General features: G+C 43.6%; 1 long non-coding RNA gene across 2 annotated transcripts; it reads right to left on the bottom strand.

Moving 5' to 3' along the window:
* Positions 1-1,512: 1,512 nt before the first annotated feature.
* Positions 1,513-13,934, bottom strand: LOC307199927. Of its 2 annotated transcripts, XR_013832265.1 has the most exons (4): positions 13,640-13,934; positions 9,344-9,407; positions 5,906-6,613; positions 1,513-2,429 (listed from the first exon to the last, which is right to left on the bottom strand). It is a non-coding gene; the product is annotated as an uncharacterized lncRNA (long non-coding RNA). The 2 variants fall into 2 exon arrangements; XR_013832266.1 differs by lacking the exon at positions 9,344-9,407.
* Between the last annotated feature and the right edge of the window lie 388 nt (positions 13,935-14,322).

Here is a 14,322-nt window from a genome sequence, read left to right as displayed (position 1 = left end):
ATAAGACTAAATCTCAGGGCCGTGTGTTTGAGCCCAACATTGGGCAAAAGATTCCTGCATTGCAGAGTTTGACTGGCTCCTGTTGTCCCTTCCAACTCTACAGTTCTATGAAATACCATATTTTTCACTCTATAGGACGCACTTTTTCCTCTCCAAAAATGAAGGCGAAATGTTTGTGCATCCTATGGAGCGAATGCAGGCTCCTTGGCTTCAGCGAATGCAACGCAAAGCCTCCAAAGCGCAGAGGGAGCGCTCCCTCCGCGCTCTGGAGGCTACGTGTTGCTTTTGCTGAAGCCTGGAGAGCAAGAGGGGTCGGTGCGCAGGGATAGCCGCCTGAAGCCTTTGGAACGCAGCGGGACCTCGCGCTGTGCTCCAAAGGGTTCAGGTTCCTTTCGCTGAAGCTGGGACTTCCTTTCAACCACTGCTGACTTTAATCATCTATTGAACACTCTTTAAATACCTGCTTTTGACTTTGTTTTATCAGTCATTTTAATATTCTTTTGTATATTTTTGCAAACTGTTCATAAAGCTCTCTTACCATCATGTGGTTTATAATATATAATAACAAATTCAATTAAAAAAACCACACACACTTCTTTTCCTTTCAAACAGAGTTTGAGCCTTACTATTACATACAGTGGTGCCCCGCAAGATGAATGCCTCGCAAGACGAAAAACTCGCTAGACGAAAGAGTTTTCCGTCTTTTGAGGTGCTTCGCAAGACGAATTTCCCTATGGGCTTGCTTCACAAGACCAAACGTCTTGCGAGTTCTTGCGAGTTTTTTCCCTCCCCCCCCTTTTTCTAAGCCGCTAATAGCCGCTAAGCCGCTAATAGCCGCTAAGCCGCTAATAGCCATGCTTCGCAAGACGAAAAAACCGCAAGACAAAGAGACTCGCAGAACGAATTAATTTCGTCTTGTGAGGCAGCACTGTACTATTCAGTAACTGTATGTTGGTTACCCTACTTCTGGGCCTGGCATACAAAAAAAATTTGCCTTATGCTTTGCCCGGCTATCGTCACATAGATTTGGAAAGGCCGGGGTGGGGAGGACAGAAAAATGGGGGAGAACAGGTTTCCCCCCCCCTTTTCCCCCAAAGCTGTTTTTTAGAAGTCCATGAGAAAAATGACAAAGAGCAAGAGCAAGAAGAAATGGAAAATGATAGCAGTAGTTCAGAAAATGAGATAGAATAAACTTCATGAATATGTTGCGTCTTCTGTTTTTTTGGGTTTTTAAAAAAGCACTACTCAAAGGGTAGACCTTCTACGGAGCTTAAATATTGACATGGACCTTAAATTTATTTGCTGTTGGTGCTAAGCGGCAAATCTGATTATTTTTTATGTTGATGGTTTCTTGCTTTTTTGTTGCTTTTGAGGGAAAGGGGCTGGTTACATGTTTTATTGCAAGCATGTGTTTCATGCAATTTGTAAAACTACTCCACACTAAAAAAAAATTTCAATTTTTCCAAAATTTCCATTTTTTTCTGGGGGGAAACATTTTTCCCCCCTCATGGCTTCAAAATTTCCAGATATTTTACATCTCTACACCAGGCACCTCTGAAATTTTATAGACCATCCCTGGGAGGGGGCAGAGGGGGTGTCACTTGTTGCTTCAACATCTTAGCTCGTGCCTCTCATACAGCTGCTGAGCCTTGCAACCTGTGATTTACTTTTCGTACCATTCTAATCTGAAATTCAAAGCAAAACCGGAGTCACGAGTTCCAGTCCCTCATCTGACAGGGAGGGTTAAGACAACTGGCAATAGTGTCAGGCAACTGTTGCCTTCTTGCCTCCTTGTGATCTTCCACTAGGTGTCTGGTTGACCACTGTGTGGAAAAGGACAAAGGACTAGATGGGCCTTTGGACTAATCCAGCAGGGTGGCTGTTATGTACTGAGTTGAATAGGATCCAAAATGCAGCAGTCTGATTGGTCCTAGAACAATAGGATTCAGAATGCAGCAGTCTGATTGGTCCTAGAACAATAGGACCCAGAATGCAGCAGTCTGATTGGTCCACAGGAGCCACCCAATCCAGCTCCAGGTAGAAGTGAACCCACAGCCTGATTGGCCTACAGGAGAATCCTGGAATTAGCCAATCACGTGGGGCCCATTGTGCAAATAATGCATATAAAGCAGACATTCTGGGGGAACTTCCATTCCTCCTCACCACTATGAGCTGGATAAAGAGCATGAAATCCACTCTCGACTCCAAGTATATCTCAGTGGTTCTTAAGGGAGTGCAGCCAGTTCAGCACATGCTCCAGAAGCTTCAATAGAAATGTACTACCAAGAACTCTACTTACGCAGCCAAAACATGAGATAAAATTCACCCTGCAGGGAAGCATTCTGCCGCAGCTACAGAGAATCCATCTTACACTCTTGGCCTTTCTTTTATTCCGTGGTTTTTGATATCCTGTGTTCATTTTTGTTTGCCTATTCATAAGTCAGTGTTTCCCAACCGGTGTTCCGCGGCACACTAGTGTGCCGCGAGACGTTGCCTGGTGTGCCGTGGGAGGAAGGCGGTCGGGGGGGGAGGGGGCGCCGCACGCACCCGCGTCAGGAGCCAGCACTTACCTCCCACGGTGCAGGGAAAGACTGGAAGAGCGTCGCAGCAACGCGCACGCGCAGAGCAGCCGTAAAGGGAGGCGTGTGGGTGGAGAAAAGGAGGGAGGGAGAGAGAGAGAGCGGGAAGGGGAGGGGGAATCCCCCTAGGGGTGAAGGGAGCGCGCCGTAAAGGGAGGCGTGTGGGTGGAGAAAAGGAGGGAGGGAGAGAGAGAGAGCAGGAAGGGGAGGGGGGAATCCCCCTAGGGGTGAAGGGAGCGCGCTGTAAAGGGAGGCGTGTGGGTGGAGAAAAGGAGGGAGGGAGAGAGAGAGAGCAGGAAGGGGAGGGGGGAATCCCCCTAGGGGTGAAGGGAGCGCGCCGTAAAGGGAGGCGTGTGGGTGGAGAAAAGGAGGGAGGGAGGGAGAGAGAGCAGGAAGGGGAGGGGGGAATCCCCCTAGGGGTGAAGGGAGCGCGCCGTAAAGGGAGGCGTGTGGGTGGAGAAAAGGAGGGAGGGAGAAAATCCCCTCAGCCACATCGGGTACAGGTTATCCTCCTTCGCCATTGGCCGCTTTATCGCCCCACCCACGCAAGGCGCGAGCCCGGACCTACGCGCCGGTCTCTACGCCACGTGACGGCTTTTGCCTCCAGGACGGCATCTGCCTGCGCCAACTCGCGGCTGAGCCAGGACTTTTCGTACACGTGTGGGCGCTTCGTAGCATGTGCTCGGCTTTGCCCGGAAGCGCTACGGAAAGCGGCTTGGATCAGAAAGCCTGGGCTCTTGCCGCGCGCAGCATTGTGTTGAAGCGTGCTGGTAGTTAGTGGGTTGGGAGAGCCGCAGCACCCCATCTTTTTTTCATACGAACATGGTTAAGAAGCTTTGTGGAGTGTCAGTAGGTTGGCACAAACCATGACGTTTGGGGACATTAATCTAGCTCAGGGTTCTTAATACCCTGAGACGTTGCCTGATGTCCTCTTTGAATAAGCGGGGCCTGAGCGTTCCACCAATTTAGGCCTCCTGCCCGGATGTGATATGGCTCCACCTTCCTCAAGGTGGTTCTGCTTTTAAATATTTTCCACCCTGTCACCATGAGGACTAGCGGCTTCTTTTCGTAAAATATAAAATCGCTGCTCCTTGCTCTCGTGAGACTGTGTGTTTTAATTCGAAAAGGGTGTTCCGTGTACATTTGTGCGAGCTGTGCTGTAAAAAAAAGGGGTCTGTATCCGTTTGTCAGTGGCAATTGGATGGCCGGATACTGCAGTGATGGAAAAGTTTTTGAAAAGAAAAGAACTGGACTCTGAACAAAATTTGGAGCCAGATGAGAGCCCAAGTATGAGTGGGCATGAAAAGAAAGCAAAGATGGTTAGCTCAAGCAAATTCTCTGGCACAAGGCAATATAACGAAAGCTATATTTCATTTGGATTTACTTTCACCGGAGATGCAAACCAACCAACTCCACTGTGCGTGGTGTGTGGTGAAAAGCTAGCTAACGGTGCTATGGTCCCAAGCAAACTTAAACGCCATCTCCAAACGAAACACCCTTTGCTTCAAAACAAGAATGCGGACTATTTTGTTCGCCTGCGTGAAAACACGGAGAAACAGGCAACTTTCATGAGACAAACCTCAAAGGTAAATGAAAGAGGTCTTAAAGCTAGCTATCACGTTGCTGAACTTATAGCCAAGTCAAAAAAGTCGCACACTGTGGCAGAGACATTAATACTTCCCGCCTGCAAAGCTATTGTAGAGGAGATGCTCGGACCTGAAGCAGCTAAGGAAATAGCCAAAGTCCCTCTCTCAAACAACACAATTTCCAGACGTATTAATGACATGTCTGCAGACATTGAAAGTATGGTTTTGGAAAAGATCCATAGCAGTGAGAAATTTGCATTACAACTTGACGAGTCTACTGATATCAGTGGACATGCTCAACTCTTGGCCAATGTGCGTTTTGTTGATGGTGATGCAATTAGAGAAAACTTCTTTTTCTGCAAGGCATTGCCAGAAAAAGCAACAGGAGAAGAAATTTTTCGGGTCACATCAGAATACCTTGAACAAGGAGGACTTAAGTGGGAAAACTGCACAAGTGTCTGCACCGATGGAGCTGCAGCCATGGTCGGGCACACCAAAGGCTTTGTAAGCAGAGTGAAGGAAAGAAATCCAGATGTGATTGTTACGCATTGTTTTTTGCACCGTGAGGCCCTCGTAGCCAAGACTTTACCAGCAGACCTAGTTCATGTGTTGGATGATGTTGTGCGCATGGTAAACTTTGTAAAGTCACGACCCGTGAAAAGTCGCATATTTGCAGCTTTGTGTGAGGAGATGGGAGCGAAGCATAAAACCTTGCTGTTTCATACGGAGGTCCGGTGGTTGTCGCGTGGCAAGGTCTTGGTTCGTGTGTATGAGCTGCGGGAGGAACTTAAAGTGTTTCTGACAAATGAGAGGTCAGATTACGCAAAGCTGCTTGCAAGTGATGAGTGGTGTGCAAGGCTGGCATACCTGGCAGATATATTTCATCATCTGAATGAACTGAACACACGAATGCAAGGCCGAAATGAAAACCTGCTTACAAGTACAGATAAAATAAATGGATTCCGTTCAAAGGTGCAACTCTGGCATCAACACGTGGAAAGTGGCAATCTTGAAATGTTCACACTCACCAAGCAATGGCAAGGTGTTCACACTGCTGCACTGTGTGAGATAATAGGTAAACATTTAAAAACTCTCGAGGGGAAGTTGTCATTTTATTTCTCTTCAGTCTCCACTGAATGCCTTGACTGGGTTAGGGACCCTTATAGCTCAGCATCAGTTGGTGGAAAGGACATGACTTTACAGGAGCAGGAGGAACTAACTGAACTGAGACAAAATCGTGGTTTCAAGCTAAGATTTGCTGATCTACCTTTGGACAGTTTTTGGTTGGAAACTGCCAAGGAGTTCCCCCTTCTGGCAAATAAAGCTATTTTGACATTGCTCCCATTTTCCACTACATATCTCTGTGAGTTGAGCTTTTCAAGCATGATTGCTATAAAAACTAAATACAGAGAGAGACTGAGAGCTGTTGACGAAGAGCTACGTGTGTGTCTTTCTTTGATTCCAGCCAGAATATCAGCTTTGTGTTCAGCCAAAAAGGCCCAGGTTGCGCACTGAATAAAGTATTTTATAATTTTTCATATTTCTGTTTACTTACTATTTCATAATAAAGTAATTATAAAATACTTTCTTTGTGTTTATTTGATTCCTATTAAAGAGAGTTACTTTATATATAGTCAATATAGGCACAGAGTTAATTTTTTAAACATTTTCTAATGGTGGTGTGCCTCGAGATTTTTTTCATGAAACAAGTGTGCCTTTGCCCAAAAAAGGTTGGGAAACACTGTCATAAGTGTCTGGCGAAACAACAGTGTGACTGTCGCTTGCTGCATATATCAAATGGCGGCTTTGTGGAGTTCAGACTCTGATCCCTCTTGTGAAATGCTAGACTCTTGGGTCCTCCATTAGACGGTATGATTGAATTTCAGAACACTCCGTGTTATCCTTTGATTTCTGCTTGGGATCAAGTATTTACCTGTGCGGCACAGTGTCTGCATTTGCTTATTGCGTTGAGCAGCAGGCAGGCAAACAAAGGAGAGAAAACGGAGACTGCCTCTATGGATTGCACTTGTGGCTCACTTTAACATTCATGGGATAAATAATCCAGAATGCCTCTGAACAGAGCAAGCCAAACTTCTGGTCTGCAACGCTGGAGGGGGTTTGGATGCAGTAGAGATGTTTCACACCCAGACCTGCCAAACTCTGGGAGATGGGAACCCCTGTTGAAGTTAGTGAAATTTCAGCTAAGAAGCTCAAATCGTATATGTGACTGACACCCTTCTTTGGAAATTAAACCAATGTCAATACTTTAACATTCAAAAACTTTACTTGCAGAAACTTAGTTATAAATGAATTAAAACAGAATATTTACAGTTACGTGCTTCTCCAAGCATGGGTTTCTTCTAACTTCCAAACAAACTGTATTTTAATCCCTTTCTAGAGCTCAGTACTCAGCCTTCTGTATCTCAGTTAGGCCATGCCTTGCAGCTCCTATGAGAGATTTCCACTTTTACCTTTTCCTTCTGCTTTCAAGCAAAGACGAAGCACTCAAACATTCTATTCAACTTAGCAGTATTCACAGTGGATTCTAAAACACAGTCATCTTGCCTGACATTAAATGGAGTCTCTCATTCACTAGATACGTCCCATGTGACTACTAGAGAACTCTCTAGAATTCAGTTACCAACCAATCAAATTTAAACACATAGTCATGCTTAAAAGTATTTATAATCTCAGTCAATTAAATTACAGTGGTACCTTGGTTCTCGAATGGCTTAGTTGACGAACAAATCGGCTCCTGGATGCCAAAAACCCAGAAAGAAATGTTCTAGTTTTCAAACTTTTTTGGAAGCCGAATGTCCGGCACAACTTCCACTTGAGAGCAGGAAGCTCTTGCAGCCAATCAGAAGCAGCACCTTAGTTTTCAAATGGTTTCGGGAGTCGAATGGACTTACGGAATGGATTAAGTTTGAGAACCAAGGTTCCACTGTACTATACTTAACAACCCCCATGGAGAGCTGGTGGTAACCCATGCAACTGGGTGTTTTGGAGGTGGAGAGTGAAGGTGGCAGGAGCTGGAGCAGCACAGAATCTGCTGAGTCTTAGGCTGGCCCTTCTACCAATATGTGAGGGCAACAGTTGTTTGTGACAAGCCAGAAGCTGGGATTGAAGAGTAAATCAAGACAAAAAGATAAATCAGGATTGAGGAGCAAGCTCACTACCCAGGAGTGGCTCTCTCAGCAAATTCACTCCATATAAACTGTCTTGCAAGCTTTTCCTTAATAGACTTCTGCTATGCAAGAGTTATAGAACTCTGCTGATGAAGTCAAAATAATTTAAATTCTCTTACTTGGAGATGAATGCGCATAGTGAGGCTGCATAATTGCTTCCAAAAGAATTAGAAAATATACATTTTCTAATAAAACTCCCTAAGCTCTTACTTCTGGGAGAGATAATTCTAAGAATTCCTGTAATATATGCTTTCAACTGTGGCAATGAAGATGAAAGACTTCCGTTGTAAGGGTTTTCTCTGAATCTGTTTTTTTTTTCTTAATTATGATTTAACGCTGCTCTCTGCTCTTTTGTAAGGAGCTGGAAACTCAACTCATATCTTTGCTGTTATATAACATATTACGAGGAGATGTAATATAAGTGGGGTGAGGGAATAGCCCCACATAACAGAGGCCCCAGGATGCAGGAATGAGGCAATGGAAGGTGACGGAAGTCAGTGGGAATGTCAGGGGATGAAGAGAAACAAGACATGGATAAGGGAGTTGAGATTGAACTGAACCAAAAAAGCAAATACATAGTGGCATTTCAGCCATCACTATGACACAATTATGTTCTGAATATTTCTATTTTTCTATCTTTTCTATTTGAATTCCATCACTTGACAAACATCAAATCACAGCAAGATGGACTTGTGCTATTGATTCAACACAAAAAGTTGCTACATTGGGGCATCCTAGTGGGTCCTGTCTTTACCATTCTGCCCCCAGGTATTTTGTTGTTGTTGTTGTTGTTGTTTAGTTGTGTCCAACTCATCGTGACCCCATGGACCAGAGCACGCCAGGCACTCCTGTCTTCCACTGCCTCCTGCAGTTTGGACAAACTCATGTTGGTAGCTTCGAGAACACTGTCCAACCATCTTGTCCTCTGTCTTCCCCTTCTCCTTGTGACCTCCATCTTTCCCAACACCAGGGTCTTTTCCAGGGAGTCTTCTCTTCTCTTGATGTGGCCAAAGTCTTGGAGCCTCAGCTTCAGGATCTGTCCTTCCAGTGGGCATTCAAGGCTGATTTCCTTAAGAATGGAGAGGTTTGATCTTCTTGCAGTCCATGGGACTCTCAAGAGTCTCTTCCAGCACCAAAATTCAAAAGCATCAATTCTTCGGCAAGCAGCCTTCTTTATGGTCCAGCTCTCACTTCCATACATCACTACTGAGAAAACCATAGCTTTAACAATACGGACCTTTGTCGGCAAGGTGATGTCTCTGCTTTCTAAGATGCTGTCTAGGTTTGTCATTGCTTTTCTCCCAAGAAGCAGGCGTCTTTTAATTTCGTGACTGTTGTCACCATCTGCAGTGAACATGGAACCCAAGAAAGTAAAATCTCTCACAGCCTCCATTTCTTCCCCTTCTATTTGCCAGGAAGTGATGGGACCAGTGGCCATGATCTTAGTTTTTTTTATGTTGAGCTTCAGACCATATTTTGCCCCCCAGGTATAGGGTGGTATATAAATTTAATAAATAACAATAACAATAATTGCTGTTATGGAATGTTAGTGTAGCCTAGTGAGTTTTAAAAATTGCAAAATAATGTGATCTGCTCCTCAAGCCAATAGTCAAACCAAATAAATTTGCATTTTCACCACTTTTCTCAGTTTCTCCAATGCCCTAGTCTAGCCACCAGAGGGAAATCTTCCTCTCTCTTTTTCATTAAATTCAGACACAATATAAGCAGATCGGTCAACCAGATTTTCAAAGCGGATGTCTTGACACAACTGATAACTGATATTCATTCAGTCTGTCACAACAGTAAAATAAAACTGACGTTTCATATGGTGTCCAAGGTGATAAGTGTCAGAACACTGTCATGAAGCACAGAAGACATGCAATGTTCTATAAAACAAATCTTGGGGAGGAGAAAGCATTATTTGAAAAACCCATCCCTAGGGATGGGTTCTGGCGACTACTTAAAATTTTGCAGATGGTATTAGACTTACCTTCCATTGGTTTGTGAGGACAAAGTAGTTGGTCACAACCAAAGTATTAGGTTCTGATTCTGTGCTGGATTATGTACAAAGATTGGCAGAAAATATTGGTTTCAACTACTGTTTTTGTTTAAATACGTTGTCAGCCCTGTTATGCAGAAGAGTGGACAGACCTGCTTCTGGCGGTAGTTTCAAGGGGAACAAGTGAAGGCAAGAACTGGTGTACAGTGGTACCTCGGGTTACATATGCTTCAGGTTACATATGCTTCAGGTTACAGACTCCGCTAACCCAGAAATAGTACCTCGGGTTAAGAACTTTGTTTCAGGATGAGAACAGAAATCATGCTCCGGCGGCACAGTGGCAGCAGGAGGCCCCATTAGCTAAAGTGGTGCTTCAGGTTAAGAACAGTTTCAGGTTAAGAACGGACCTCCGGAACAAATTAAGTACTTAACCCGAGGTACCACTGTATAAACAACGCCTCCCTGTTTCATACAAAGTGTTAGCCCTAGATGAATAGCATTTCAGCTCTGCTTCAGGCAGCAAAAAAACTTGAAGTTGGCACTGAAAGTGCTTTTTCCCATAGGAAAATATGACCAGTTCTGAAGATGTGCCATGATCCACAGATCTCTTCGATACCAAAGGACAGTGTGCTTTTAGTATCACACACAGGACTTTGGTGACCCTAGTCATAGCTGCTTCAATGTGGCACCCATGGGTGCAAAGGCACCCCGAGGGCTTCTGTTGCTCACAAAGCCTCTCCTCCCTCTCTCTCACAAACCTTTATTCACAGAAGGCTGCAACCCAGGTTAGTGCTCCTTACCAGCACATAGCATGCCAGTGCTAAGTGATCTGCAATAGCTGCCTATTAACTACCAAGCCAATTATAAGGTTCTGTTTCTTGCATATACAGCCCTAAACAACTTATCTGAAAGAACATTTCTCCCTCCATTGCCTCAGAGGGGCATAAAGATCAAAGCTACAGCCTGATAACTGGCTAGTCGTAACATGGAGGCAGGCTTTTTCACTGATGGCGCCAGTATTGTGGAAATTTACATTTTAATCTCCCTATTAAAATGTGAGAAGTCCCATCAGTATTGCCATGCTGACAACTCTTTAAAGGCACGCTTTAAAACACAAGAATTCCCCATATTTCCTAATTTTTATTATAAGTGAAACAAAAATATTCTTATATAGTGCTATCTTGGTTCTCAAACTTATTCCGTTCCAGAAGCCCGTTCCAAAACCAAAGTGTTCCAAAACCAAGGTTCACTTGGACTACTGCAATGCGCTCTACATGGGACTACCTTTGAAGGTGACTTGGAAACTGCAATTAATCCAGAATGTGGCAGTTAGACTGGTGACTGGGAGTGGCCGCCGAGACCATATAACACTGATCCTGAAAGACCTACATTGGCTCCCAGTACGTTTTCGAACACAATTCAAAGTGTTGTTGCTGACCTTTAAAGCCCTAAATGGCCTCAGTCCTATATACCTGAAGGAGCATCTCCACTCCAATCGTCCAGCCCTGACAGTGAGGTCCAGCTCTGAGGGCCTTCTGGCAGTTCCCTCCCTGTGAGAAGTGAGGTTACAGGGAACCAGGCAGAGGGCCTTCTCAGGAGTGGCGCCTGCCCTGTGGAACGCCCTCCCAGCAGATGTCAAGGCAATAAACAACTATTTCACTTTTAAAAGACAACTGAAGGCAGCTCTGTTTAGGGAAGTTTTTAGTGTTTGATGCTGTATTGTTTTTAATATTCAGTTGGAAGCCACCCAGAGTGGCTGGGGAAACCCAGCCAGATGGGTGGGATATAAATAAATTATTATTATTATTATTATTATTATTATTATTATTATTATTCCCATAGAAAGTAATGCAAAACGGATTAATCCATTCTAGACTTTTAAAAACAACCCCTAAGACAGCAATTTTTTTTAATACATATTTATTAAAGTTTTTTTGAATACAAATGCATAAATAATAAACAACATTGCTTATATCATAACATAATTTCGTCACTTCTTTGGACTCCCTCACGTCTTCCGCTCGCACTTACATCGTTGCAAAAAAAATTTCCAAGCAAATTACCCACTTGTTTGCAATCTTATCTCCGCTCATTTAAATAAAATCTAGCAATTCTCCGAAAAGTTTGTATTTTCCTTAATCTCACTTATCGTCAAATTCAGATCTAATTCAGTGGTGGGCAATTATTTATGATCTAGCATCCTTCTTAACATTCAACCAAATTACAATATTTTTGTAAATAAATCTTGAATTTCCTCCAGTCTTCCTCAACCCTCTCCTCTCCCAGGTCTCGGGTTCTACCAGTCATCTCGGCCAGTTGCATATAGTCCATCAGCTGCATCTGCCACTCTTCCAGTGTGGGTAGATCTTGCGTTTTCCAGCTCTTAGCGATAAGTATCCTTGCTGCCGTTGTTGCATACATAAAAAATGTTCGGTCCTTCTTTAGCACCTTCTGGCCGACAATACCCAGAAGGAAGGCCTCTGGTTTCTTAGTGAAGGTATACTTAAATACCTTTTTCAACTCATTATATATCATTTCCCAGAAGGCCTTCACTTTAGGGCAGGTCCACCAGAGGTGAAAGAATGTTCCTTCATGTTCTTTACATTTCCAACATTTATTATCAGACAAATGGTATATTTTGGCAAGTTTAACTGGGGTCATGTACCATCTATATATCATTTTCATTACATTTTCCTTCAGAGCATTACATGCAGTGAAGTTCAGCCCAGTGGTCCACAACCTTTCCCAGTCCTCAAACATAATATTATACCCAATGTCCTGAGCCCACTTTATCATAACCGATTTAACCATTTCGTCTTGTGTATTCCATTCATGTTAAAAAAATGGAAGACAGCAATTTAACATGAATTTTACTATCTAGCGAGACTATTGATCCATAAAATGAAAGCAATAATCAATGTACTGTATTATAAAATAAATAAGACAATAATGTAAATGATAAGAATTAAAATTATTCTTTTTTCTTACCTGCACTGATGATAGTCATTGTTTGGATGGGGGGTGTGGTGATCACACAGGATCCCCGGACGTTTAATGGTCTATTGATCCCTGTGCCACCACTTTGCTCGCTTCCCCGCTGCCACCAACCCATTACTCTTGGGTAAAACACCGAGTCCAGACAGTTGTTAAAATTGAACTAAATTAACAAGCTTATGGTTTCTCAGATATTATTCCTGTCAATTTCTTAACTTTCTTTACCGGCCTACACCTTCCTAATATCTTCTGACTGATTATATCAACTGTTTGACTGACTCCTCTTAACAGATTCTCTCACATCAGACTAGCCCAACCCACAGACTTATCCTCTCTGTCTCTTCTCCAACTCCAGTCTGACTTCTCAACCACCCTAACTCTAACTACTCAAACTCTAACTCCTCCCCTTGGGTTCCCCTTGGTTAGTCATTTTACAATTAGTTAACCCTTTCCTTATGAACCCAGTATGATGTCACACACCTAGGAGGGCAAACGCCACAGGGGGCTTTTATCCATTTCCGCAGTCACACAATCAATCAATCAATCAATCAATCCATCAGTAGCTGAACTTGGTTCCACACAGACACACACAAAAATAACCAAAAAGTCTCAAAAACAAAAACGCAAAATAAATAGTAAAAAACAAAAGCACCAAACTTAATCTGTTCCGGGAGTCCGTTTGATTTCCGTAATGTTTGAAAACCCAGGCACAACTTCTGATTGGTGCAGGCACCCCGGAAACAATAGCTGACAACTGCACCGGACACTCAGCTCCTGAAAAACGTTCGAAAACCAGAACACTTACTTCCGGGTTTTTGGTGTTTGGGAACCAAGGCATTTGAGAACCAAGGTACCACTGTATAGGAAAGCTTAATAACTGTATAACTTATTTACTTGGAGGTAAGTTGTAAAAGAAAACTTGGTTTATTATTAGGTACAATGTGTTAGTAGTACTTAATGGTTTTGCGACTCCCTAAAAAAGATAGCTAGAGGCCTACTCTAGTACCACTCTGTATATGATAACCTCCTTAGCAAATTACTCTCCAACTCCAATCACACACACACACACACACACACTGCCAATTAACTCATAGGCTTATCTGGAGGGCATTTCTAGAAGTGTGGCTCAGGATTCATTGCTCTAGGGTATGTTTCCATTCCAGCTTTACCGAGATCGTCATCTAAAGTCTTCACTCTGGTCAGTTTCTACTTGTTGTTAATCTGACCTCAGTTTCCCCCAAGACTGCTGCCAAAGTCTTCCAAGCCTCTCTCACAATCCTCCTTAATTCTCACCTCAAATCATTTCAGCATCCAGCAGAGGTTCTCCATTTTGTTCAGTTTGCTTTGGGCTCAATCTCTCGGCTTCCTTTTGGCTTTCAAGGTTTCTTTGCCCATTCTCTTCACTGTCCACCGACGACTGTTCAACTGACCCCTCAAACAGTGCTGATCCCGGCTTTATATTCCCCTCAGCTGGGACTTCCAGCCAATCAATTTGTATCTGATGGAATTCCAAATTCCAAACCTTTGTTGGCCTACAATTATGGACCAATAGCTTAGGACGGAATGTCCACCAAATGACCAACCATAATGACCGTTTTTGGGTGCTGTGTATGAAAGGCCAAACCAAGCCATCACCTTAGCAACAGTGAACAACTGTGACAGTTTAACTGCTAAGTGACAGGCCTCATATACCCTGTATCTGTAGAAGATGATTCCTCTTCCCACAGCTAACGGCTTACATTCCAGTCTCTGTTTAAAGCCATCACAATGTTCATAGCAATACAAATGTACCTTACAAAAAATACGGTACCTGAACATGAGCTACGGGCATCTGTCAAGAGTGGAGTCAGGAGCTGTTGCCAAGATGCAAACCAGCATATGACAGAGCAAGGAATGACTCTTCTTATCTCTGCAGCTGCCATCTCCTGGGTGACATGGATGCCATTAGGCAGTTGAATGCGCATGCGCACTCCCTC

Source organism: Podarcis cretensis (genome assembly GCF_951804945.1).
Source record: "Podarcis cretensis genome assembly, chromosome: 12".
NCBI lineage: Eukaryota > Metazoa > Chordata > Lepidosauria > Squamata > Lacertidae > Podarcis > Podarcis cretensis.
The sequence above is the reverse complement of the archived record's forward strand: the minus strand, read 5'-3'. Positions and strand labels throughout refer to the sequence as shown.